Source organism: Lutra lutra, chromosome 1, assembly GCF_902655055.1.
Source record: "Lutra lutra chromosome 1, mLutLut1.2, whole genome shotgun sequence".
In the NCBI taxonomy this organism is placed as follows: Eukaryota; Metazoa; Chordata; class Mammalia; order Carnivora; family Mustelidae; genus Lutra; species Lutra lutra.
Window position 1 is genome coordinate 26,799,333 of NC_062278.1, and position 24,541 is coordinate 26,823,873.

Genomic DNA, 24,541 nt, shown 5'->3' on the forward strand with positions numbered 1-24,541 from the left:
GAATTTAGCTTTTCTGCCAAGTAGGATGAAAAGCCACTGGGGGATTTTAAGGAGGGTAGCAGGGCAATCTGATGTATGTTTTAGGATGAGTGCTCGGGCTGCTGCGTAAAGAATGGGTTGTAGTGGTGCCAGAGTGGAAGTAGGGGGCTCAGTAAGAAGGTCACTGGAATAGTTGGGGCAAGACATGATGGTAGCTTTGACCAGTGCTAATGGTAGCAAGACTGCTGGGTCAATGTGTATGTGGTTGTTCCCATTTTGCAAGTCCCCCCAAAAGAATTTTACTGATTTACACTCCTCACATGGTGTGTGAGAGTATATTATAATAATGTAAAGCTGGATGTTGTTTAGAGAACCACAGTTCAGTGTCACATAAGATGAAAACAAGACCCACTCATCTTACATGAATTTGTTCAAAATGACATGTTTCTTTCCTAGGGAAGAACCCTGGGTATCTGCCAAGTTCTGGTAAACTATGATAGGCCATGTTTCTCAGAATTTCTCTTCTCTACGCTGTATGTTCTTTTGTCTGACACTTCTCTGCAGCACCTCTCCATGTTATGTCTGCGTGTTATGCATTCTATTTCTTCTTTTAGATGATGAACTCTGAGGGCAGGTGGAATCTTTCAACTTATGCTACAGTGCTCACCAAGACTGGTGCTTACGAATTACCCACAACCACATGATCAAATCACTGGAAAAAATGAAGTCAACCACCCATTATGCTTATTTTTCTACTATAATTTGTCGTCACTGTGAGTAGTGAATCCTAACAGTCCTACTGTGATTATTCAATATCTATACTCACTTCTCAGATACAGTTAGGGAGAGAATCCAAAGAATACCTTCCATCTATACATAGTGGAAAAGATTTGGAATTCAGATTCAGAGATCTTGGATTCAAGTTTTGGCTTTTTCCTTTCTCATAGTGTGACCTTGGGCCTTTCTTTGTTGTTTCAACTGTAAACCAGACTAGTAATTCATACTTGTCTTACCTCCATCACAAAACTTCATGAAATTCTGTATGTTATATGTGAAAAGAACTTGCAAATTCTAAAGTACACTTAAGTGCTACTATTTAATAAAAGCTATAGTTGATTGAGCTATTAACTCTGCTTCAGATACTGTTAAAGTTGCACCTGGATCGACTTATTCCTCATGACACTCTTGTGAGGCCAGGGTATTTCTTCAGATAAAAAAATGGAGAAGAGATTAAATAACTTGTTCAAGGTCGCACACCCACTAAATGACAGAGCCAGGACTTAAACCCAGATAATTTGACCATATAGTCCCTGCTTTTAACCACTATGCTCTGTGAGTACTCTGTGAAGTTGACATTATTAAAATATTGAAAGCACATGTATTGATAGAAAATATATGCTAGGCATTGTGCTAAACACAGAGGGTACAATAAGGAAAATGCAGGGTCAGTCATAGCTTTTTAAATATCTGTCCAAGTGAAGAATTGTTTTTCTTTAAAATAAAAAAAACTCCTCCTGTTTGAACAATAATAATGGTCCTTTACTTAGTTAGTATGTGTAAATTAATAGATAATGAGTCAAAATAATATAGAGTAGCACACACTTTTTAACATAATCATCCCACTAGTAAATATTTTTTATTAACTGGACCATATTTTTTTTCCCAGAAAATAACTTTGTCTTAACATTCCACAGAGGCTAATCTTATTTCAAATAGATAAACAATTGTTTTTGTTTTTTCAGTATTTGTGGATTTTCAAATACATTCAAACTTCAGTCATGTTTAAAGACCTCAGCTAATGCGATACCACTTACGTTTTCAATTTAGTGGTCAGAATGACTTTTATTAAAGAATGCTAAAGAAAATAAACATGTGCAGGTGGGTTTACTAAACATATTTTTATGACTATAGTACTATGGAAACTGGATTTTTACAGCTTGATAGAAGATCTCATTTTAACTGCCTAATGGAGATATGATTTTTTAGAATATTTAAAAGAATTTTCTTCAGTTCATGTCATACAAATTCAATCTTTTCTTGCACAATTTTTTCTGTGCTACAACAGATGATTATGCAAGGCCATTTATGTAAGTGAATTGCTCAGTGATATTATCAGCCAAAATTGTAGGTTGAGGTCAAGTGATGTCAAGTCATTATTTAAAGAAACAAAGGCAAAGGGAAAAAGACAGATTGTAGAGGAGAAATTTAATACATTTTGGCAACATAAGTAGGAAGGTCAGTAAAGGACACAAAGCTAGAGTGATGTCATTATAATTGGCTTTGGTTCAGAAGTGGGAGGGTGGCAGTTAGCCAAAAAGGCACTTTGATGTTGTTTGTTTATATATTGCTATTTAGCTATCCATATCCAGAAGTGGAGATTACAGCAGATAATTTTATGGTGGATGATGAATACTGTGGTTACCGTCTTATTTTAAACTTTGTTTCTAAAATGCAGTGACTATATCTTTTTCGGAGCTTTCATTTCTAAGATGCGTTTCCTCCGTACATGCAGATCTGTAGGATCCTCTACAATTTAGACCGGTCAAACTGCTACAGAGATATTTGTTTGTTGAAGTGATATGGACATAGATTTTGAGTTCAGACAAAGCATTTAAGGAAGATTTCCATGACGTCTTAAAATGATGAAATAGATCTCTGGAGATTCTGTCCTAGCTTCACGGATGGTATTTATGCCATACCTACAAAGAGGGAGAAAGGAGTCAGCTGGAAGGCTATTTTCCTCTTTCAGTTTCGAATTAGACTGCGCTCTTCCCCTTGAACACCACGGCTACCTAACCAATCCTTAGTCTATTGGCTAAATTATGTGTATTTAGCAACTGATGGCTTCCTATTGGTAAGATATTTTAGATGCAATTTTTGTTACCTGCAGATATGATTGATAAAGCAAACCTGTCAAACAGAAATATAATGCAAGCCACAAATAAGAGTCACATGTTATCTTAAATTTTCAAGTAAAATTTCACATAAAAATATTTAAAATTAATGAAATATATCCAAAGTATTGTCATTTTTTTCAACATGGGGCTCAAACTCATGACCCAGAGATCAAGAGTCACATGCTCTACGTACTGAGCCAGCTAGGTGCTCCAAAGTATTATCCTTTAAATATGTAACCCAAAACACCCCCAATGCGGCAGATGGTCTTGAGACTACAAATAATACTTATCGTTCTACTCTTCTACCCATTCTAGAGTCTCTTGACCCTTGGTGAAACACTTTTTGCTAGTCTAGATTGTTTATCTAATGGGTCGTCCTGACTGTATCCTTCATAGGACGTGCAGCAACCTAACTCCCTACTGTGAAATTGGACAGAGGCATCCACTTGGGTCTTTCCCACTGACTCTTACCTCCAAAGTCCAAGCCACCAACCTGGGGTAGGGGTAGGGGTGTTTGCTAAATACTAAGTATATCTATTCCAATATAAAATGAGGGATAGAGGAAATGATTGCTGGGTTGTTTGAGGGTCCTGTTGTACCCACTGTAAACTGCACCTAGTGAATTTATTTATTACCAGGTGCACTCACTCTGACATGGAGTCTTGGATGAATTTACATTCCTGAATAATAAATATGACCTTGACATTTCCAGGAATTCTCTTTCTCCAGTGTATAATTACCTGAGAAAATGGGCATAGATTTCTGTGAAGAACTGGTTGAATTATTACCATATAATGTTGCCATCATATTGCATGGTGATTTCTCATAGATTCTTTTTTTTTTTTAAAGATTTTATTTATTTTATTTGACAGAGAGAGAGAGATCACAAGTAGGCAGAGAGGCAGGCAGAGACAGAGAAAGGGAAGCAGGCTCCCTGCTGAGCTGAGAGCCTGACCTGGGGCTCGATCCAAGGACCCTGAGATCATGACCTGAGCTGAAGGCAGAGGCTTTAACCCACTGAGCCACCCAGGCACCCCTGATTTCTCATAGATTCTTGACCTCTTCTTCAGTTACTGGAGGCGCAAAGGGGATTTGAGGTAGATCTTGAGAGGGGTATGTATTGTCTTGAAAGGCGGAAGTCTCTGCGTTGTCTTGTAAGGGGTATGGGGGGAATGCTTCTTTTTATCAAGGGGGAATGGGTCACTTCTGATGGGCTCCAAAGGGTCAAGAGAATCTGAGTATTCAAGATTTTTTTTAAATTTTATTTTTAATAAACATATATTTTTATCCCCAGGGGTACAGGTGTGTGAATCACCAGGTTTACACACTTCACAGCACTCACCATAGCACATACCCTCCCCAATGTCCATAACCCCACCCCCCCAACCCCCCTCCCCCCCATCAACCCTCCGTATTCAAGATTTTTGAGTGCAAAGATCTAGATATTCCCATTCCAGGTTTACTAATCCAGGTCCTGATCTTGGTATTGTCGAATTGCCTATTTTAGAATTTAACCTTCTCTGGAGTTCTGCTAACTTTATAATTCAGTTCTGGGGAGAAAAAAAAAACAAACCCTCAGCTTTCTTTGCCTTTCAGGTACAGTAGAGCAGAGGTTCTTCGTGTGCTGCCAAGGAATCCCTCTGGCTTTCACATTTTACCTTAAATTGGTGATTAATTATCTCTAGTTTTGCATTGTTTTTCTCAGGTGAATTGATAGCCCTCAGCAACAGCCACTCCTTCCACAGTCCCTATAATTACTTCCCCCAAATCTCTCAAATGCTTGAGATATTGCCTGCAGCCAGTGCTTTCTCTTCCAGTTTGGGTCACCCCAGGTGAAAGTCTTAACAATTGCATTGCTACAGTATGCCTGGAGCTGTTAGCATGCCACCCACCACCAGCGATGGAGTCCTCACCGCTAACCGCCAGCAGGTGATTCAGCATCAAAGTTCCTTTTTAGAATTTCCTTCTAGGCCCACGCCTAACTTCTGTTTTAGGTCAATATTCCCGAAAACAGACTTTGAGATGTAGATTTGCATGTGAGAGTGTTTTACTGGTGAATGCTCTCAAATCCAATACTGCTGAAGTCAATTAAAGGCACTTAAAGAAGTAGGATTAGGCAGAAGGAGAGATTGACACTGTCTTGCAGTTGCAATACGGAAGCTCTGGAGTTTATTTTTATTTTTAAAATATTTTATTTATTTATTTGACAGAGATCACAAGTAGGCAGAGAGGCAGGCAGAGAGAAAGGAGGAAGCAGGCTCCCTGCTGAACAGAGAGGCCAATGCTGGGCTCCATCCCAGGACCCTGGGATCATGACATGAGCGGAAGGCAGATGCTTAACCCACTTAGCCACCCAGGTGCCCCAACTCCTGGAGTTTACATGGCTCTTTAGAATTGTCCCTAATTAAGGGATGAGGGATTGGCCCTTTTATTCCCTCCCCACCCCCATCCCAGGTAACCAGTCATTGAATGTCGACCGCACTGCCCCTGGGGAGAGGTGCAACCTTGGGGCATGTGGCTCCCAGATTCCAGGAGAGGATTTCAGGTATGATCTATTACTAGCCTATACTTCTGGAAGCTGTGGTGTGAGTGCCTTGGTACAGAAGGCTGCTTGTGGGTGGCACACCCCAGATCTACTCCATTAGATCCTAGGCTTACAGTGATCAGCTTCTATGTAAAACACTTATACATAAAACATTAAGTGAGTGCCCAGCACAACACTCTCAGTCCTTGTTCTCAAGGTAGGGGACAGGAAACTCCTATTGGAGGAAACATCTGTAAAGTTAAGATCCAGACCTTGCATCTTGCACCCTTTTTCCTCAACCTGGATGTTAATAAGAGTGAAATCTCCTAACAATTATTAAAATTCTCTTTTAATCACAGGGGAAGTTATGTTTCTGCAAATTAGCACTTTCATGACCTGAAGGTCCTTTCTTCCCATTACCGTACTTGAAGGCTGGCATAGTTAGTTCATGCTGACCATGTGGGCAGTCACTGACATATTTCTATAAATACGTGCTGCAAATATCTCAGTGGAGACTAAGTATTCAAACATATGTGCAAAATTTACAGTGGGGTCATCACCCAGAAAATAGAAGTCTTACAGACAAGGCATGCCATTTAGTAACAGTTGTATATAAAGGACTTAATCAAACATGTAGTGAATTTACAGAAATGTACAGATACCTTGGATGCCCATTAGATAATCTCTGAAAGCACACTATCTCTCTGTACAAATGATTAATTCCTTAAGTTCAAAGAAAATATAGATCATGGGCTAAGTCATATGTGAGGCCAAATGATTGCATTTATTGTATGATTAATATTGCTATCTCATTTTGTGATATACTTAGCTGTTATCATCTCTCATAGATTTTAGTCATTTATATAACTTAATCACAATTTCTTTTGGGCATGAGGCCATATTAACCATAAAGTTCTGAAATTTCTGATGAAGTTTTGCTGACAATAAGAAATTTCAATATTAGAATCAAGTAATTATTTGATTAAAAAAAACTCAATACCAAATGTTTTCATTACTTTCCCCCCACATCAGTTTCTTTTCTCCTTTCTTGCTGTCTCATTTATTGAGGGCAAATAGATATTAGAGAGCATGGACTTGTGTACAATCAACTGTAACATAAATAGGCAGTGTCCTATTTGTAACTTTTTGATAAAAGTGAACAAATGAACACTGAAGAATTATGCATTTAAACCCAGATAGAGGGGTGTCTGGGTGGGTCAGTTGGTTAAGTGTCTGACACTTGATTACCATGAAGGTCATGATTTTAGGGTCATGATCTCAAGGTCGTGAGATCAAGCCCTGCATCTGGCTCTGTATTGAGCGTGGAGCCTGCTTGGGATTTTCTCTCTCCCTCTGCCCCTCCCCCTGCTTGCATGCTCTTTCTCTCAAAAAACAAAACAAGGAGCGGGGTGGGAGGGATGGGGTGGCTGGGTGATGGACACTAGGGAGGATACGTGCTATGGTGAATGCTGTGAACTGTGTAAGATAGAAGAATCATAGACCTGCACCCCTGAAACAAATAATACATTATATATTAATAAAAAACAAAACAAAACAGAGATAGTTCTGTTCATAAAATGCTAATGTTAACATACTATATAGCTGTCCCATTTTTTAATAGTTGAATACATTTGATGTTATTCAAATATGCATAACATAGAAGAAAGTACCTCTATATTAAGTTCCTAGGATGTTTAGTCACAATTATCTCCTTAGCCAGTATTAGGCAAGGTACAAGTCATTGACAGCACAACAGACTCGTTGATTTAGGACTTTTTCCCTTCCTCCCCTCCTTCCCCTTTAGGAAACATACGCTAATGGCTACTTTTCGGTCTTTATCCCGTTTTCCTCTGAAGAATTTGGCAGTATTGATTGTTGTCTCTTCAGAAAATAATTTCCTCCTCTTAGTTTACCTGGTCTCAGGATTACTTTCTAATCTGTTTCTTTCTTCTTGTTTCTTTTAGTAATTTCTCCCTCTCTATCCTTTAAATATGGATGTTACCCATAGTTCTGCCTTTTCCTTGTAGGTTATTTACTTTCTGTCTTTTCTGCTTCATCTATGTCCATCACTCCAGCATTACCTATATGCCAATGACTTCCATATCTCTCTTTAGACATAGAGGGCCATCTTCACAAAGATGCCCTACAAGTTTCTCATATTCTACCCCAGATTGAACCACCATGCATCTGGTGAATGTCGGTTTGAACAGTCACAAACTGGGAAGCAGAAATGTAACTCTATGTTCCACAGTATCTCATGTCCCCTCAAGAGATAGTATATTTATTTGGAAGACAGTAGTTTCAAAATTATCTCCCAAACTCAGTATCTATGGGCCATGGTACACACCTTATGTAAATGAGTGAGAGCTTCATTAATTGTTCATTTATTAAACAAACTTTAAGTTAACTGATTATGAAATGTTTTCTCACATTTTTGTGATAAGATTCATTTAGAGAGCTGGAGATTAATTAACTCCACTAATTAAAACAGGGCCTGGTATGGGCTAGTAACTTGGAAGTTTTTATATTTTGCAAATATCTCCAGGTGATTATCATGATCCAAGGAAATGAAAATGCTGACTTGAACCATGCTTTTCAGCTTCTTTAGATTTTAAGTCTTGAACTACTGATCCCTGAATGACCCATGGAAAAGTCTTAACCAGTCCACTTATAGGAAAGGAAAGCAAGTTTTCTGAACATTTGGTTTGATAAATTCTCTTTGGAAGCATCACAAATACTTTATTCTGGTTGTTTCCTATAAGATATTGTTTCTCATTTCCACTTCTAGCCCAATGTCTTTTAGATTGCATTTTCCTTGGAGCTCTATCTTTCTTGAGTTGAGATGCATCAATCCAATTAAATCACTGTTTTGGTTTCTTATGAAAGGACTGTCACCTCAAGTAACCTTTGCTTCCTTCTGTCTTCTCCTTTCTCTCCTAAAACTTAAGAAGTGAGGGTGCTTTGTATAAACTCAATATTTTGGCCTTTCTACCTTTAACCCCCTATTACCAACCCCATGTATGTCAGCCTGAATTTACTTCTCTCTTTCTTTTTTCCACAGGTCCTATTTCTTGAGCGTCCTGGTCCAGATAATGCCTCCTTGCATGGTCATTATCTTGCAAACACTGCTGATGACGTAGAGGAAGGGAAAAATCATGGAGGATGTCACACCTCTTGCCTGAGTTTGCCAATGACCTTAGGCCAGACCTTCAGGTTGTGAGGGCCAGGGATCTTCTCTTTGGGCACAAGCGTGCTGATGGGACTGAAAATCGCGAAGCTCGTGGCCAGAGCCAGGTCAGTCCCTTCTTGCACTCATCCTGCCGGTCGCTGGTGGTCATATTCAGGGCACATCTGGCCACACAGTCCGTGGCTGTGGCCTCTGGGAAGACGCAGCGGCGCCTGCCCACCACCACACCAGCTCGAGATTGAAGTGCAGGCCGTGGCTGTAGGCGGGTGGGAGTACTGCAAAGCCCTGGGGGGAGTTGCGGAGGTGGAGGACGGCTTCAGGAAGAGCACCCACCCTGCTCAGAACTGCTCTCTGCAACTGCAAGGGGGGTGGTTCACGTAGTTCCTGCCCACAGACACCGTATTCCTCCCCAACTCCCGGCACATGCGCAAAGGCTGCCTGGGTTCTTGCCAGTTGCTCCTGAAGTCTGGTGGATTTAGCCAGGCAGGGTCACGTGACACCTAAGCCTACGGCTACCCGGAGAGGACAAACTACCTTGGGACGTCTTGCGTGGCGTTCTAGGGGCGAGTACTGTCGCGGCGCTTGGCCTTCTGGGAACCACTCGCCGGTGGCCTCTGCACTCAGGCCTGGTTCCTGGAGAGAGGGAGGGGTTCTATAATATCTCCACTTGTTCTCAGCTTTGAGGGTGGATGTTATGTCTCTTGCTTTTTTTTTAAACATATCAGTCTGTTTTAAGTTTTCGTCTTTTTTTTCCTCGTAATTTCTCAATCTGTCAAATTTTCCTACAACTCTTAAGGATTTTCTTCTCCCTCTACTCCTTGCCGGGAGGGCGCTTGGGTGCAGAAAGGGAGCTTTTTAGCCTAGGGGCAGTGGGGGAGGGGCATCCGGACTGGAGCTCTTCTCCACTCACTCTCACTGGTGTCATCCCACTTCACCAGGTCTGTGGTACCAGTCTCTGTCTTTTTTTTTTTTTTTTTAAAGATTTTATTTATTCATTTGAGAGAGAGAGAGAAGACAGAACACCAGCAGGAGGAGGGGGAGAAGCAGAGGGAGAGGGAGAAGCAGACTCCTCGCTGAGCTGAGAGTCAGAGGTGGTGCTCCATCGGCCTTGGAGATCATGACCTGAGCCAAAGTTGGATGCTTAACCAGCTGGGCCACCCAGGTGCCCCACCAGTCTCCGTCTTTGCAGGTAGACTGGCTCACTTGATCTACCTACCTACCTGAGCTGGTCTCCACTGAGGTGTGAATTGCCCCACTGTGGTTTTGAGGTGTGTTCTCCTGATGATATCTTTCCTTACCACTGCCTCTAACTGTGCAGTTGCTCTTGGCAAAACTCCTGGCCTCTTCTGTAGCCCACCCTTTCTGCACCTGTCATGCCCAGGCCTACTCACCTGGTATGAGTGCTCTCAGCTTCCTGCTTAGGCGTCTTCCTCACTAATTGCTGTTTTGCAATACTCAGGCCATGCTGGCTATTGCACGGCTCTCTCTACTGAGTTTCTTTAACTGACTGATGATTCCCCAGACTAGGCCCAGGGAAGAATCAGCTTCAAGATCGTTAGATCTACCCTTTCTCTCCCTCCAATGCACCCAAGTGCGTTCTATCATGATTGCTCCCTCTAGAGGTCTTAGGACCTCTTAAGGGACACTTAAGTCTCAGTATGTCAGTCAGGGTATTGGAAGATCTAGAGATGGCATACTGAAGTTGGGCAATTTCAGAAGATTTTATTTTATTTTATTTATTTATTTTTTATTTTTTTTATTATTTTTTTAAAAAATATTTTATTTATTTATTTGACAGACAGAGATCACAAGTAGGCAGAGAGGCAGGCAGAGAGAGAGAGAGAGGAGGAAGCAGGCTCCCTGCCGAGCAGAGAGCCCAATGTGGGGCTCGATCCCAGGACCCTGGGATCATGACCTGAGCCGAAGGCAGAGGCTTTAACCCACTGAGCCACCCACCCAGGTGCCCCTCAGAAGATTTTAATAAAGGGACTATTTACTAAGGGGTGGGGAAACCACAGGGGACAGTGCAGGACTCAGACTAGGAACAGCAGGAGGGCCGGCCAGAAGTCGGGGAGCATTGGCGGATGCAGACAGCCTGTGACAATCCCACAAGGAAGGAGATAGTCAGTATCCTAACCCCCTTTTTCCCCTCTGATCTTTTCTAGGTGCTCCTCATTGGCTGAATTCAGTAAGAAGCCAGAGGGGGGTAACCTGTAAATGCAGCCCATCCCTTGCTAGAATCCAGCCAGTCTCCTGGGCCGTGGAGCAGGTGGAGAATGGATCCGAAAGGGCACATGGAATATCCCCAGCAGACTCAGTTTCCTGGAGGTACAGAGAAAATTGTGTGTGTGTGTGTGAGAGAGAGAGAGAGAAGTAGAGGAATACTCACGGAAATTACTGACTGTAAAGAAATGTTATTGATGGAACAGTTGTTTTACATGTAAATTATACATTGTAAGAAAGAAAGTCTGAGGCCATTACACAGGATCATACAGGAGTGTGGGGACTATAGCTTGTCCTTTGGAGTTCTTTATCTCAGCACCAGCCCTGGTAGCTAGCACAGACGAAATACTCAGTACGTATTTATTAATTCTTTTTGTACTAGGGAAACAAATCTGAAGTCAAGATGTGTTCACACAGTGTGATGGTTAATTTTATGTGTCAACCCGATTGGCTAAAGGATGTCCAAATACCTGGCGAGACATTTCTAGCTGTGTCTGTGACGGTGTTTTTGGAAGAGATTTTTGAATCATTTGAAGAGAGCATTTGAATCAGTAGACTGAGTAAAGATCTGCTATCATGAATTAATTGTGCAGACCCATTCTGTTGAGGGCAGAGAGAGGCATAAGGGTGAAATGTCTCTCTTCTTGAGCTGAAACTTCTGCTTTCTCCTTTCCACTGACATGGGAGCTCCTGGTTCTCAGGCCTTCTGACTATGGGACTTAGGACAGCATCTCTCCTCCTGCCCCCCAGGCCTTTGGCCTTGGACTTTATTATATTGACTTTCTTGCTTCTCCAGCTTATGGATGGCAGATCATGGGACATCTAGACTTTCATAACTGTCCCAGTTAATTGCTATAATAAATCTCCTCCTGTGTATATCTTTGTGTCCTATTGGTACTATTTCTGTGGAGAATTCCAATGCACAGTTTGGTTAGTTGAGTGTTCTCTAAATTGGACTGATGGCTATTGGAACTCCTCTTTTGGCGCTGACTGTCCTTGCTCAAATAACCTGATTGCTTATTTAGTCAATGAGGAGTGTCCTCAGAGTGTTGTCCAAATTGAGCCTTTTCTTTGTTCTTTCTTTAGCAGGATTTGTCTATTTACAACTGTTTTTTTCCCCTTACAAACAAAAACATTTTGTTTGTTTGTTTGTTTTTTTGTTTTAAAATCCTCCCTCCCCCCCCCCCCGCCCCCGGTTTCTAGCCCAGCTAACTTAAATGAACAGTGATGCTGCATCTGTCATCCTTTTCTGTCTTTAGAAACAGCCACATGATGTGATTCTCAAGTGTTCCTTGAAGATCACCTCCATGATCAGGCTTTTTCTTTTAACCTCTGCTGATCTTGGCGGCCATCCTGGGAACCTTCTTCACATTTTCCATGTCAGTCTGTTCCTGGTCTAGAAGGGTATTAAGGATGTGGGATGATTATATGCTCTACTGCCTATTACATAGCTATCGTATTATAGAGCTTGTTCTTAAAATCTATCATGGGATATTATTTCTGACATATTTTCTCATTTCTTTCCTTATCTAAGTGTACAGATCTTTTATTTTTTTTATTATTATTTTTTTAAAGATTTTTTATTTATTTGACAGACAGATCACAAGTAGGCAGAGAGGCAGAGGCAGAGAGGAGGAGGAGGCAGGCTCTCTGCTGAGCAGAGAGCCCGATGTGGGCCTCGATCCCAGGACCCTGGGATCATGACCTGAGCCGAAGGCAGAGGCTTTAACCACTGAGCCACCCAGGTGCCCCAAAGTGTACAGATCTTTTAAAAATTTCTATTAAAATATGTTTTATTTCAATCTGTGTGCACCACTTATTTTAGACCTGTAAACTTAGTATTATTTCTCATATAAAATGTGGTCCAGAAGCCGCAAACTCAGTTACTGTGAGGGTCAGTCAGGTAACAATAGTGTGTGAAGCTGCCAGATTGGAGAAGATAGAGTGATGTTGGGACACTGGAATGAGGAGTACATATTTTACCTGGAACTATTAAAATTTAACTTAAAACCAAGAATGCTTTTCTGACAAAAATCAATTTAAAAATTTTCTATAGGCCTGACTCAGTCCCTGTTTTAAATCACTGACAAAAACATTAATAACATGGAGGCTCTACTGACCTTCTTGCTCATTTATACATTTAACGAACATTTATTGAATGCTGCAGAGTTCCGGGCATCCATTAGGTATTGCACGTCTCAACAGAAATGCTAGTATTAATTCTGATACTAACAATGTGTCCTTGACTCTCAGGTTCTCTGGCTCTAGTAAAACAGGTAGAAAGTGATTGTCTAATTTTAGAACTATATGGGGGTTTCCAGAGAGCTTGGAACCTAAAAATGGGGGGGGGGTGACACTTGAGGACTCAGGGCTTGACAGAAGAGCTAATAATACCTTGCTTAAGTCTCAAAAAATACATTTTTGGACTTGGGAATGTGGGAAAAGAGAAGTTTGAGAAAGGTAGACAGGAAACATTTTGAAAATCAGCAGGTCAAACAGTAATGTTTTTCAAGAGATTTACATGTTTAGGAACGTTTGTTACATCTGTTAAGGTTGGTAAAATTTTAAAAAGTATTTCTCATAATGCTGGGGATAGTTCATTCTAGGTCACATTATCTTAGTTTTTTTTTTTTTTTTAATTGCTCATCTCTTTTATCTATTTGAGAGGGAGAGAGAGAGAGAATGAGCAGTGGGTAGGGCAGAGGAAGAGAGCGAGAGCGAGAGAGAGAGCGAGAGAGAGAGAGAGAGAGAAGCAGACTCCCTGCTGAGCAGGAAGCCCACCTTGGGGCTTCATCCCAGGACCAGGAGGAGATCATGACCTGAACCAAAGGCAGACGCTTAACTGACTAAGCCACCCAGGCGCCCCTCTAAGGTTTTTTTTTTTTTTTTTTTTTAAGAATTTTTGTTCTATAACTATTCAGGATTAAGGTTAAATACTAGCATTTCTGGAATATCAGGAAATACTAACTAGTGGGCTAAGGGAAAAAAAAGTCCAGCGATGCATCCTGTGTACTGTTAGCTTTTTGGAGTTTTATCATGTACACACTAAATGCCCTTTTGCCTCTTTTTTTGTTCTAGAACTATAACATTTTGTGAACAGTATTCTGTAGAACAGCAATTTATAATGTGCTGATCTGCCTTATAACAATATAATTGTTGAAAAATGAAAAGTTATTGTCATCCAGGGATATCTGAGCTACCCTGTTCCCCAACAAAAGTCAACCTTTAATTCTTCTGCTAGTAGCAAAAACTTATTGAGCTCTTTACCAGTTCATTCTTCCCCTAAATTAATTTTTTTTTAAGGATTATTTATTTATTTATTTGACAGAGAGAGAGAGATCACAAGTACACGGAGAGGCAGGCAGAGAGAGAGAGAGAGGGAAGCAGGCTTCTTGTTGAGCAGAGAGCCCGATGTGGGACTCGATCCCAAGACCCTGAGATCATGACCTGAGCCGAAGGCAGCGGCTTAACCCACTGAACCACCCCATAAATTAACTTTTTATTGAAGAAGTTTGAGTAGTTATTTTCAAAATGACATAGTCCCATCTCTGATAAAGCCAAAAGAAAGGTATTTGCGATGATCATAGAATAGTTTTATAATAATGATTAATTGTGCCCCAGTGTTACCAGAGGCAGATTTAGGTGGTTTCTTACTCGATGATTGCTGTTGCAAAAAGTATAAATAAAGAAGAGAGAGATTGTTCAGTATTGTAGAGTGTCCATTTAATAAAATGAAAATCGGGTCTCTGCCTCCCAATGTGAAAGTGTGCATAAGGGCTATGGAATCACTAAGAAAATAGTGTGAATCTTCAGGCTAATAGTGGTTTCAAAACAGAGCTAAATGACATTTTAAGAAGTATAATGAAAAGTGCCTGCTTTTTTTTAACTTTGGTAAGCACTGTTCAGTTTCTTTGCCTTTTTATTTTTTACAACACTTTATAGATAATTGGGGTTGAAAGTTAACCTGTTCTCAGTAAGAGCAATATCTAAGCCATGGGACACTTGTTTACTCATATTGTTCTTAAAGCTTTGCAGAGAAAAGCAAGCAGGATTCTCCCTAGAGATTTATTTATTTATTTATTTATTTTTTGCAAAAGACCTGCCGATCTGTGTAGGAGTAGTAGACAGCAAAAGCAAGGTCTGTGTAACACTCAGGTATGAGCAGCCAAGCTAGACAGAGTCAGAGCAAAAGAAACCAAAACTCACTTGAAAACACTGTGTTCATGGGGCGCCTGGGTGGCTCAGTGGGTTAAGCCGCTGCCTTCGGCTCAGGTCATGATCCCAGGTCCTGGGTTCGAGCCCCACATCGGGCTTTCTGCTCAGCAGGGAGCCTGCTTCCTCCTCTCTCTCTGCCTGCCTCTCTGCTTACTTGTGATTTCTCTCTGTCAAATAAATAAATAAAATCTTTAAAAAAAAAAGATATTTAAAAAAAAAAAGAAAACGCTGCGTTCAGCTTGGTTTGAATGTCAAAAAGTGGAAAACACTTGAAAGCTCATTGAATAGAGCACTGGTTAGATATATTAATGCATAGATAAGAAATAAACAACTGAGCATTAAAATGAATGAGGTAAATCTTCACATACTGAGGAAAAGTGTTCAATTTATTAGGAAAAAAAAGAAAACAGGTACAGAACAAAGTGTCAATTATGTTCTTCATTTTGCCTTCAATAAGATGTAGAAGAATACATGGGCCTGGGATATTTCTGAAAATATGCATTGAAATGTTGATGATGGTTATCCATGAGGACTGAGACATGTGTCTGAATTGAGAATAAAACTTGATTTTAAATGTATAAATCTTTGTGTGTGTATGTGTGTGTATACACATTCTGTGGATTTACTATTTTGTAAAAAAATAAAAGCCAGGTAAACCACGAATAAGTGAATTTGGTGGTAGTGTTGAGCTAAGCATCAGGAAGAGGTTTTCAGCTGTGTACACTGGATGTCCATTCCCATAAACATTGTGAGCATTCCCAGGAGAGGCCATTGGGAGTCACAGAGATTGAATGAATGGATTGTGGAATCAGGTAGATTCCAAGTAGAATACGTTTGAATCTTAACTTTTATAAGCAGTAATCAACAACATGGTTGAACCTTGAGTTCCTCATATATAAAATGGAAATAACAATTCTTGCCTTGTGTGGTATTATGAAGAAAGTGTATAGTACAATGTCTGCTATTATGGTTTCTATGTAATGGATTACCATCTTCCCTTTAACTATTTTAAATTTTATTAAATTTCTCTCATGCAATATGCCAATTTTTCTTTTTTTTTTTCTGGATATCTGGAACAGATTAGTATATAGTATCTGGTAAACTTCTTTTTCTTTTTTAAAGATTTTATTTATCTATTTGAGAGAGAGAGAGAGAGAAAGAGCACAAGCAGTGGGGAGGGACAGAGGGAGAGGGAGAAGCAGGCCCCCTGCTGAGCAGGGAGCCCAAAGCAGTGTTCAGTCCCAGGACCCTGAGATCATGACCTCAGCCGAAGGCAGACCCTCAACTGACTGAGCCACTCAGGTGCCTGCCCCTATCTGGTAAACTCTTTTTTAAAAACATATAATGTATTATTTATTTCAGGGGTGCAAGTCTGAGATTCATGAATCTTACACAATTCACAGCACTCACCATAGCACATACCCTCCCCAATGTCCATGACCCAACCACTCTATCCCTCCTCAGCCCTTCAACAACCCTCAGTTTGTTTCCTGAGATTAAGAATTTCTCATGGTTTGTCTCCCTCCCTGGTCCCATCTTGTTTCATTTTTCCTTCCCTTCCCCGCCTCCCACAACCCACCTGCCCTGCCTTTCAAATTCCTCATATCAGAGAAATCATATGATAATTGTCTTTCTCTGATTGACTTGTTTCGCTCAGCATAATACCCTCTAGTTTCATCCATGTCATTGCAAATGGCAAGATTTCATTTCTTTGGGTGCCTGCATAGTATTCCTATATATATATATATATATATATATATATATATATATATATATATATACACACACACACACACACACACACACCACATTTTATTTATCCTTTCATCTGTTGATGGACATCTAGGCTCTTTCCACAGTTTGGCTATTGTGGACATTGCTGCCATAAACATTAAGATGCACGTGTGCCTTTGGATCACTACATTTGTATCTTTGGGGTAAATACCCAGTAGTGCGATTGCTGGGTTGTAGGGTAGCTCTATTTTCAACTTATTGAGGAACATCCATACTGTTTTCCAGAGTGGGTGCAGCAGCTTGCATTCTGACCAACAGTGGAGAAGGGTTTCCCTTTCTCTGCATCCTTGCCAACACCTGTCGTTTCCTGACTGGTTTATTTTAGCCATTCTGACTGGTGTGAGGTGGTATCTCACTGTGATTTTGATTTCTCTTTCCCTGATGCTGAGTGATGTTGAGCACTTTTTCATGTGTCTCTTGGCCATTTGGATGTCTTCTTTGCAGAAATGTCTGTTCATGTCTTCTGCCCATTTCTTGACTGGATTATTTGTTCTTTGGGTGTTGAGTTTGGTAAGTTCTTTATAGATTGTGGATACTAGCCCTTTATCTGGTATGTCATTTGCGAATATCTTCTCCCATTCTGTCAGTCTTTTGGTTTTGTTGACTGTTTCCTTTGCTGTGCAAAACCTTTTGATCTTGATGAAGTACAGTAGTTCATTTTTGCCCTTGCTTCCCTTGCCTTTGGCGATGTTTCTAGGAAGAAGTTGCTGTGGTTGAGGTCGAAGAGGTTGCTGCCTGTGTTTCCTCAAGGATTTAGATGGATTCCTGTCTCACATTGAGGTCTTTCATCCATTTTGAGTCTATTTTTGTATGTCATGTAAGGAAATGGTCCAGTTTCATTCTGTGTGTGGCTGTCCAAACTTCCCAACACCTATCTGGTAAACTCTTAACATAATATTTTATTTATTCATTTTAGAGAGAGAGAGAGAGCAGGGGAGGGGTGGAGAGCAGGGGGGAAAACTCAAGCAGATGCCCTTCCAAGCACAGAGCCCAAACACAGGGCTTGATCCCATGACCCCAAGACCATGACCTGAGCCAAACCAAGTCAGATGCTTAACTGACTGTGCCATACAAGTGCCCCTCATTGTAGTTTTGATTTGTATTTCCCTGATGGTGGGTGATACTGATTGTTCTTTCGTGTGTCTGTTGGCTATCTGTATGTTTTCTATACTGTTATATTTTTGAGTTTACATGTCAAGTAGATTGAGAATGGAATTAAAATACTGCTTTATTTGACCAGGAGTGCTATACTTTCCATATTAGAAGAAATACAGGTACTAAGGAGTTGTGAATGTGGACAGAGATGATGTAATCCAGTGATCCCCAACATTTTCTCTACTGGAACAAACATCAAGGATGATTATGTTCAGATGCAGAACACTGTCATAAACATACTCTGATTTGAGAAATGCCAGTGAATTTTGCAGGAAAATAAAGCATATGGAGCTATAGACTTTTTTTCAAACTCAACTAGTTTTTTTTTTTTTTTTATGACTTGTAATTTATTCAGAAGAAAACAACACAGAAGGTAAGGAATTACCCACTGATAAATGGCATGCCATTATCAAGCACATGGAATTGACCCCCAAATGGATTATTCATTTTATAATATTTTTTTCTCCGCAGATTATTATGTTTTTCAGCATAACAGTATTCCTTGTTTTTGCACCATACCCAGTGCTCCATGCAATCTGTGCCCTCTCTAATACCCAACTACTTTTATCTTTTTGCTTTTAAAAACATGTACATAAAGTCATTAAGAAATTTTCAATTAGTCAAGTATAATTTATGAGAATTACAATAATTCGTAATCACCCAACTCTTAAGGGTCAATAAAGTCTATTATATGATACAAAGTAGACTGTGTGCTATGAGCAATTTCATCTTTGCTGTTTGAAACTACTTCATTTACTCCACCTTAAAAGTGCCAGTGACTGGGGTACCTGGGTGGCTCAGTTGATTAATTTTCTGCCTTCAGCTCAGGTCATGATCCCAGGGTCCTGGGATCGAGGCCCTCAATGGGCTCCTACTCAGCGGGGAGTCTGCTTCTCCCTCTCACTCTCCCTCTTTCAAATAAATAAAGAAAAAAACTTAAAATTTGCCATTAAAAAAAGTGCCATGCACTGGTTTGAATGTTATAATGGGGACAAACTTGGAACAGCTATACAGTTTTAAAACAAAATTATCTGTACATCTTGGTAATTTAATTATTATTAGTTTGAACTACTTGTGACTCATGGCCCAGTTGCTCATGATACAACAGTGTCATGATGTTGGGGTTGTGAATTATTGCACAGGTTCAGCTCTGTCTTTTTTCAGAGATTAAAACTGAGAACCAAAGAGTAACTTAGGACCTCATGGTGCACTAATAATAGGACTGGGGCTGGGGGTGGATAGGGGGAAGTAAGTCACTATAGAGTGCATACTATGCACCTGGTGTTGTCCTAGGCATTTTCTACACATTCTCCTCACTTTTCACAACTCTTCAAGGAAGTTGTTAATTTTTTCACTGTACAGAGGAGATAATAGATTCTCAGACAGTTTAACAGCTTGTTTAATAACATACAGCAGATAAGTCACCCAGCAGGGATTTAACACAAGTCTAAATCTCCTATTACACTGCTGTGCTTAAAAATAGACCCATGCCTCTTAACTTCAGTTGTATGCTATAAACCACATTAAATTTTCTCTCTAATTAAAAAAAAAGTTATAAAAAGGCAAATCTGTGCACTAGTCTAGTATTATTAGGATGTATTTCTACTCACACAGACTTACATTTGTCTCCATAATTTGTTACGTATTTTGCTGATTATTTTCAGATCAAAGTTGCACTCCCCTATGTGTTTGGTAGCTATTGAAAAAAAATACTTAGACTGATCAAAAGGGTCAGCAATGTTAACAAAATCACTGAAAATGATTGATCATTTCTCCAAATACACTTAGTTGACAATTTTTTTTCTTTAATACTAGTTGAACTTAATTGTTATTTTGGCACTTTGTTGTATTCACCTTAATTTAATCATTAAAAAACTGATTATTGAGATAATTTAGGTAAAATTGGCTTTAGTAAATGGTATGAGGTTTAAGTGAAATCTTAAAAAAACTAATACCTTACCTACATTGGTGTGGTCAATCAGTTACTCAGTCATACACATTATTTTGTCTATATAGCCTTAAAATAAATGTGAATTATAAGTACAGTGATAATAGATTTTTTTTCTGTCATATCTCCATATAAACTGCCATTAAATAATTTATTTTCAATGGCAAGCTATGACCTTTCTAGTTCAAAAGTTATGCTCAATACATAATTTTTACAATAACAAGAATTATGGTCAGAGTTGTTAGAATAACTTTAATTGTGCTTATTTCATTTATGAACTTTCTTTTGTGCTATTACCATCCAATTTTTAAAAAAACATATTATTTTATGAAGGATTCACTTTTCATCTAGGAGTCTGAATTTGCTTAGTTGTTTTTATCATCTAAATCTATCATTTATTTTTCATGAATGTACTACAGCTATCATTTATTTACCCATCCATCCATCTTTTCTATAAACATTTCTGTAAATAGTAGTTGATTTGTTGAAACAATCCAAGTTTTACTCTTTAGAATTCACTTCAGAAATTTTAGTGAATTTGAAATCATAAGAAACTTTAGTGTATCTCCATATAAAATCGAGGAGAAGTTACATTCTAATAGCAAATTCAGATTTTCCTTAGGGATTAGGTTGATACTTTTGAAATAACAGAAACTTTTAAAGCAAAATTATGAGACCAGCTGTGATAGACCATGTCAGTTACATATTAAAACGTTTTGAATGATCCGAACTACATACAATTTATATCTTTTTTTCTTCCAAATAAAATTATAAGTAATTAAAGTAAACATCGTTGTAAGGAAGGAAAAAAACATATGACTATTGAGTTTTTGTATATGGCATACTGTAGCTGCTTCAAATCCTTTGTGGATTTGTCTAATTAGAAGGAAGAAAGGAGGGACGCCTGGGTGGCTCAGTTGGTTAAGCAGCTGCCTTCAGCTCAGGTCATGATCCCAGAGTCCTGGGATCGAGTCCCACATCAGGCTCCTTGCTGGGCAGGGAGCCTGCTTCTCCCTCTGCCTTTGCCTGCCACTCTAGCTGCTTGTGCTCACTCTAGCTCTCTCTCTCTCTCTCTCTGACAAATAAATAAGTAATCTTTATAAAAAAAAAAAGGAAGAAAGGAAGGTAGGAAGGAATGGAAATATTCATGAATATGCTCTAGTAAACCTCCTCACAGAAGGCTTTGATAGTCCATAGGAGTGCTTTCAAAAACCCAGTGGCTGTGTGAAGAAAGCAGGATTAGGAGAGGGAGAAGTTGAATTGGGAGGCACTTGCAGTAGAGATCTTTAGCTCTCCTAGGGGGAGATCTGGAAATGTAAAGATTTCTAATTGAGTCAAAGGGCTGTGTATTTCTACCACTGCATCATTCATTGATTGTAGGCTGCCCTGAGGAAGCAGCCTGACATAGGGCCTTTGGCCAAGGATGGTTTCTGGAGAGGGACTCATGGGCAAGCTGTCTACAGTCCACATTCCCAGGAGCTAAGGGAGTGAGTGGGTGCTTGGAGACAGACTTGGTCAGCATACAATATTATCTACTAGAATGGAAAACTCTCTTGATACAAGTGAGCCTAGGTTCACTTTTTTTTTTTTATTACTTTTTAAAATACTCTTTAATATAAACATCCTATTCGAGATAATTAAGTGATTCCCATGGCCTTCTCTACAGTGAGAGTCCTATCTAAATTGCTGTTGGGTGTTTTCGTTATGAACTTGTTTGGATCTTTTGGGTCTCTGCCCTAGGCCAATCATTCCTACCTCTCCTTATAGGATGCTGGCTGGTCCTGCTTAACATAGAACAGTTTCTGGCAATGATTGCTTACCTGACGTCCAGCCATTGTCAACGTCTATCTCTGTACTACTGGATATCCTGCTATTGGGTCCCCCTCACCCTGATGAATGGGTACGTCAGTAGAGTACGAAAGAGACAGGAGATGGGGTACTCTCATGCTTTCAGTATCATGCCAGTATCATGACAACCTGCTTCACTGTTGGCTGGTAATACACCAGCCCTGGCCCTGCTATAGTGAGCTTTTTCTTTGGGGACTGAGTTTACTTCCCAGTCTAAAGCAGTATTCGGACTAATTCTGACTTAGCCCTAGACTTTCTCCACAACATAAAAACAATGGGAATATCCTGTGTACTGGTCTTATTATTCATCTCTAATGTCAAGTTGCAAGAATTTGGCAAGGTATATTTGGAGCATTGGAAAATTCACGTGTCATATATAAAATAGAATGAAATCTTCTAAGTTTTTAAATGGTTCAAATCTAGTGCTGCTTTAGCCAAAATGAACTTAGTAGAGGTTGGAACCTTTATTTCTAAATCCCATACTGTACACAATTAATTTTGTGTACTTTGAGAGTTTATAGCTGTATGGAAAATGAATGGTTTGTTAAATTTAACACATTATGATTCTAGGTTAAAACAAGAGAACTACTTTGATTCATTAAATAACTCTGGTTGTTACTCTCTTGATTTCTGCTCAGCCACATCATTCACATAAAAGGAGGAAGGGGATGTGTTAGTTTGTTGATTCTCTTCTCTATTTTATTCCCAGATCAATTGTTTATACCTCTCTCTCTTTTTTTAAATTCTAGGTTTAGGCTCAGTCTACCACTTGAAGGGCATTAAATTCAAGACAAAAGACAATGCCCATATTGCCTATTCAGATGACCAATAATGGGAAAACATAATCTCCATAATAAAGGTATACACTTTGGAGGAACAGAACTATATTCTATGTGTAAAATAATAATGACTTGGTGAATTTACATAACAAAGTTGGGATTCCACTCAAAATCATTTTCCTTTAGTGACAGACAGTGAGACTTTAAGTATTTGAAGTATGTAAAAATTTTGATCAAACTAACTTAAGTACAAAAACAAAGCCAAATTATCAAAGTCATGAAAACTGAAGTCTCAAGTACATAAGTATGCTTTGCCAGAATTATACCCTAAATTTATTCACGTAACAAACATTTAACACACATCCAATACCAATACACCATCAACTTAGAAGTGGTGTGTTTCTGAGAGGGACACCAGCAACATGCCTAAGAAGATGTTTCTAATCAATGTTCTCCCCTGAACAAAAATAATTTGGTATCCATCCCTGGACAAAAGGGCCTTTGTGGGAGCTGTGGCATCCAGTATTGTGTGCCAAGGGATCCGGGAGGAGTCTTACCCACTATGCACTTGTAATTAGGCATACAGATCCCCGTCCTAGCTGTGGATCGTGCAGTAGCCTGTGAACTGCCTTCAGCACCTCTTGGCAGGGGTCCTGTAGCCCTCGGAAAACACTTGTAGGACAATACCCACGGATGAGAAAAATGAAAGAAAGGGACTTTTGCCCTTTGTGTGACTTGCTTCTTTTTATTAATTTTTTAAGCACAAATTCTGTAATCTCTGTAGCTTCTGCCAAAACTTTACTAAGCCTTGAAAGTTCCTAGCCATGTTATTGTTGTATGATACAAAAAGAATTCTTTTATTTTGTCTCTTTTATTTTCCTTCCCGACTTTCCCCTTCTCCTTCATGGTTTTCTTCTTTTTTTAAATCACCTTATTCTTCTTCATAAGCTTACTTTTATTTTATGTTCCATTTTCATAATCTCTTCATTTTTTCATATTTTCTTTTTTTTTTTGAAGATTTTATTTATTTATTTATTTAACAGAGAGAGAGAGAGAGAGAGAGAGAGAGAGAGACAGTGAGAGAGGGAACACAAGCAAGGGGAGTGGGAGAGGGAGAAGCAGGCCTCCTGCTGTGCTGGGAGCCTGATGCAGGACTCGATCCCAGGACCCTGGGATCATGACCTGACCTGAAGGCAGACACTCAACAACTGAGCCATCCAGGAGCCACTGAATGGTAACATTTCTTATCAATAGCTTTCCTTAGAATAAAAAAAAAATAGAATTAAGTCAAGAGAAAATTCCTAACATTTCTACCTAGACAAAAATACATGATATTATTTTGAATAATACTAGAAGCTTTTTAGAAAAGCAAAATCATTTGTGTTCATTTTTTAATATCATATCTCTACATGAAAATGGTTTAAATTCATTTTAAAAACTCTGAATTATGGCACTATTTGACATTGTGTGGACTGCTTAAAATCAAATATCCAATTCCATTAAAAGTTAAGTTTAATGGATTTTTGTCAATTCCATTTTCTATTTTGTTCTTTCATATAAGAGAGCCACCTCAGAGTATCATTCATATGTTGTTATCTAGAAATCCTTTATTTCTACTCTCTAATATAATAGGTTGTCAAGAACTGTGACAATTCTAAGATTTTACCCTGCTTTTAAGATAAGAAGTTAGTGACCACAGTTTCGTGGACATTGTCAGAAGATGCAAGACTCCCGGGTCAAAGTTTATTTCAGAGATAGCAGAGATAGCAGTAGGAGGATCATCAACATCCTATATCAGAATCATTTCTGTGAGAGTAGGTTAAACTGGTTAGATGGGAAGGTCTCCCCTTATCTGAATCTTTTTTTTTTTTAAATTTTAAAAAAGATTTTATTTATTTATTTGACAGACAGAGATCGCAAGTAGGCAGAGAGGCAGGCTCCCCACCAAGCAGAGAGCCCGACTCGGGGCTTGATCTCAAGACCCTGGGATCA

At 39.4% G+C, this 24,541-nt stretch overlaps 1 pseudogene; it reads right to left on the reverse strand.

Moving 5' to 3' along the window:
- Nucleotides 1-7,376: 7,376 nt before the first annotated feature.
- LOC125093447 (acylpyruvase FAHD1, mitochondrial-like) lies at nt 7,377-21,757 on the reverse strand (annotated as a pseudogene).
- Between the last annotated feature and the right edge of the window lie 2,784 nt (nt 21,758-24,541).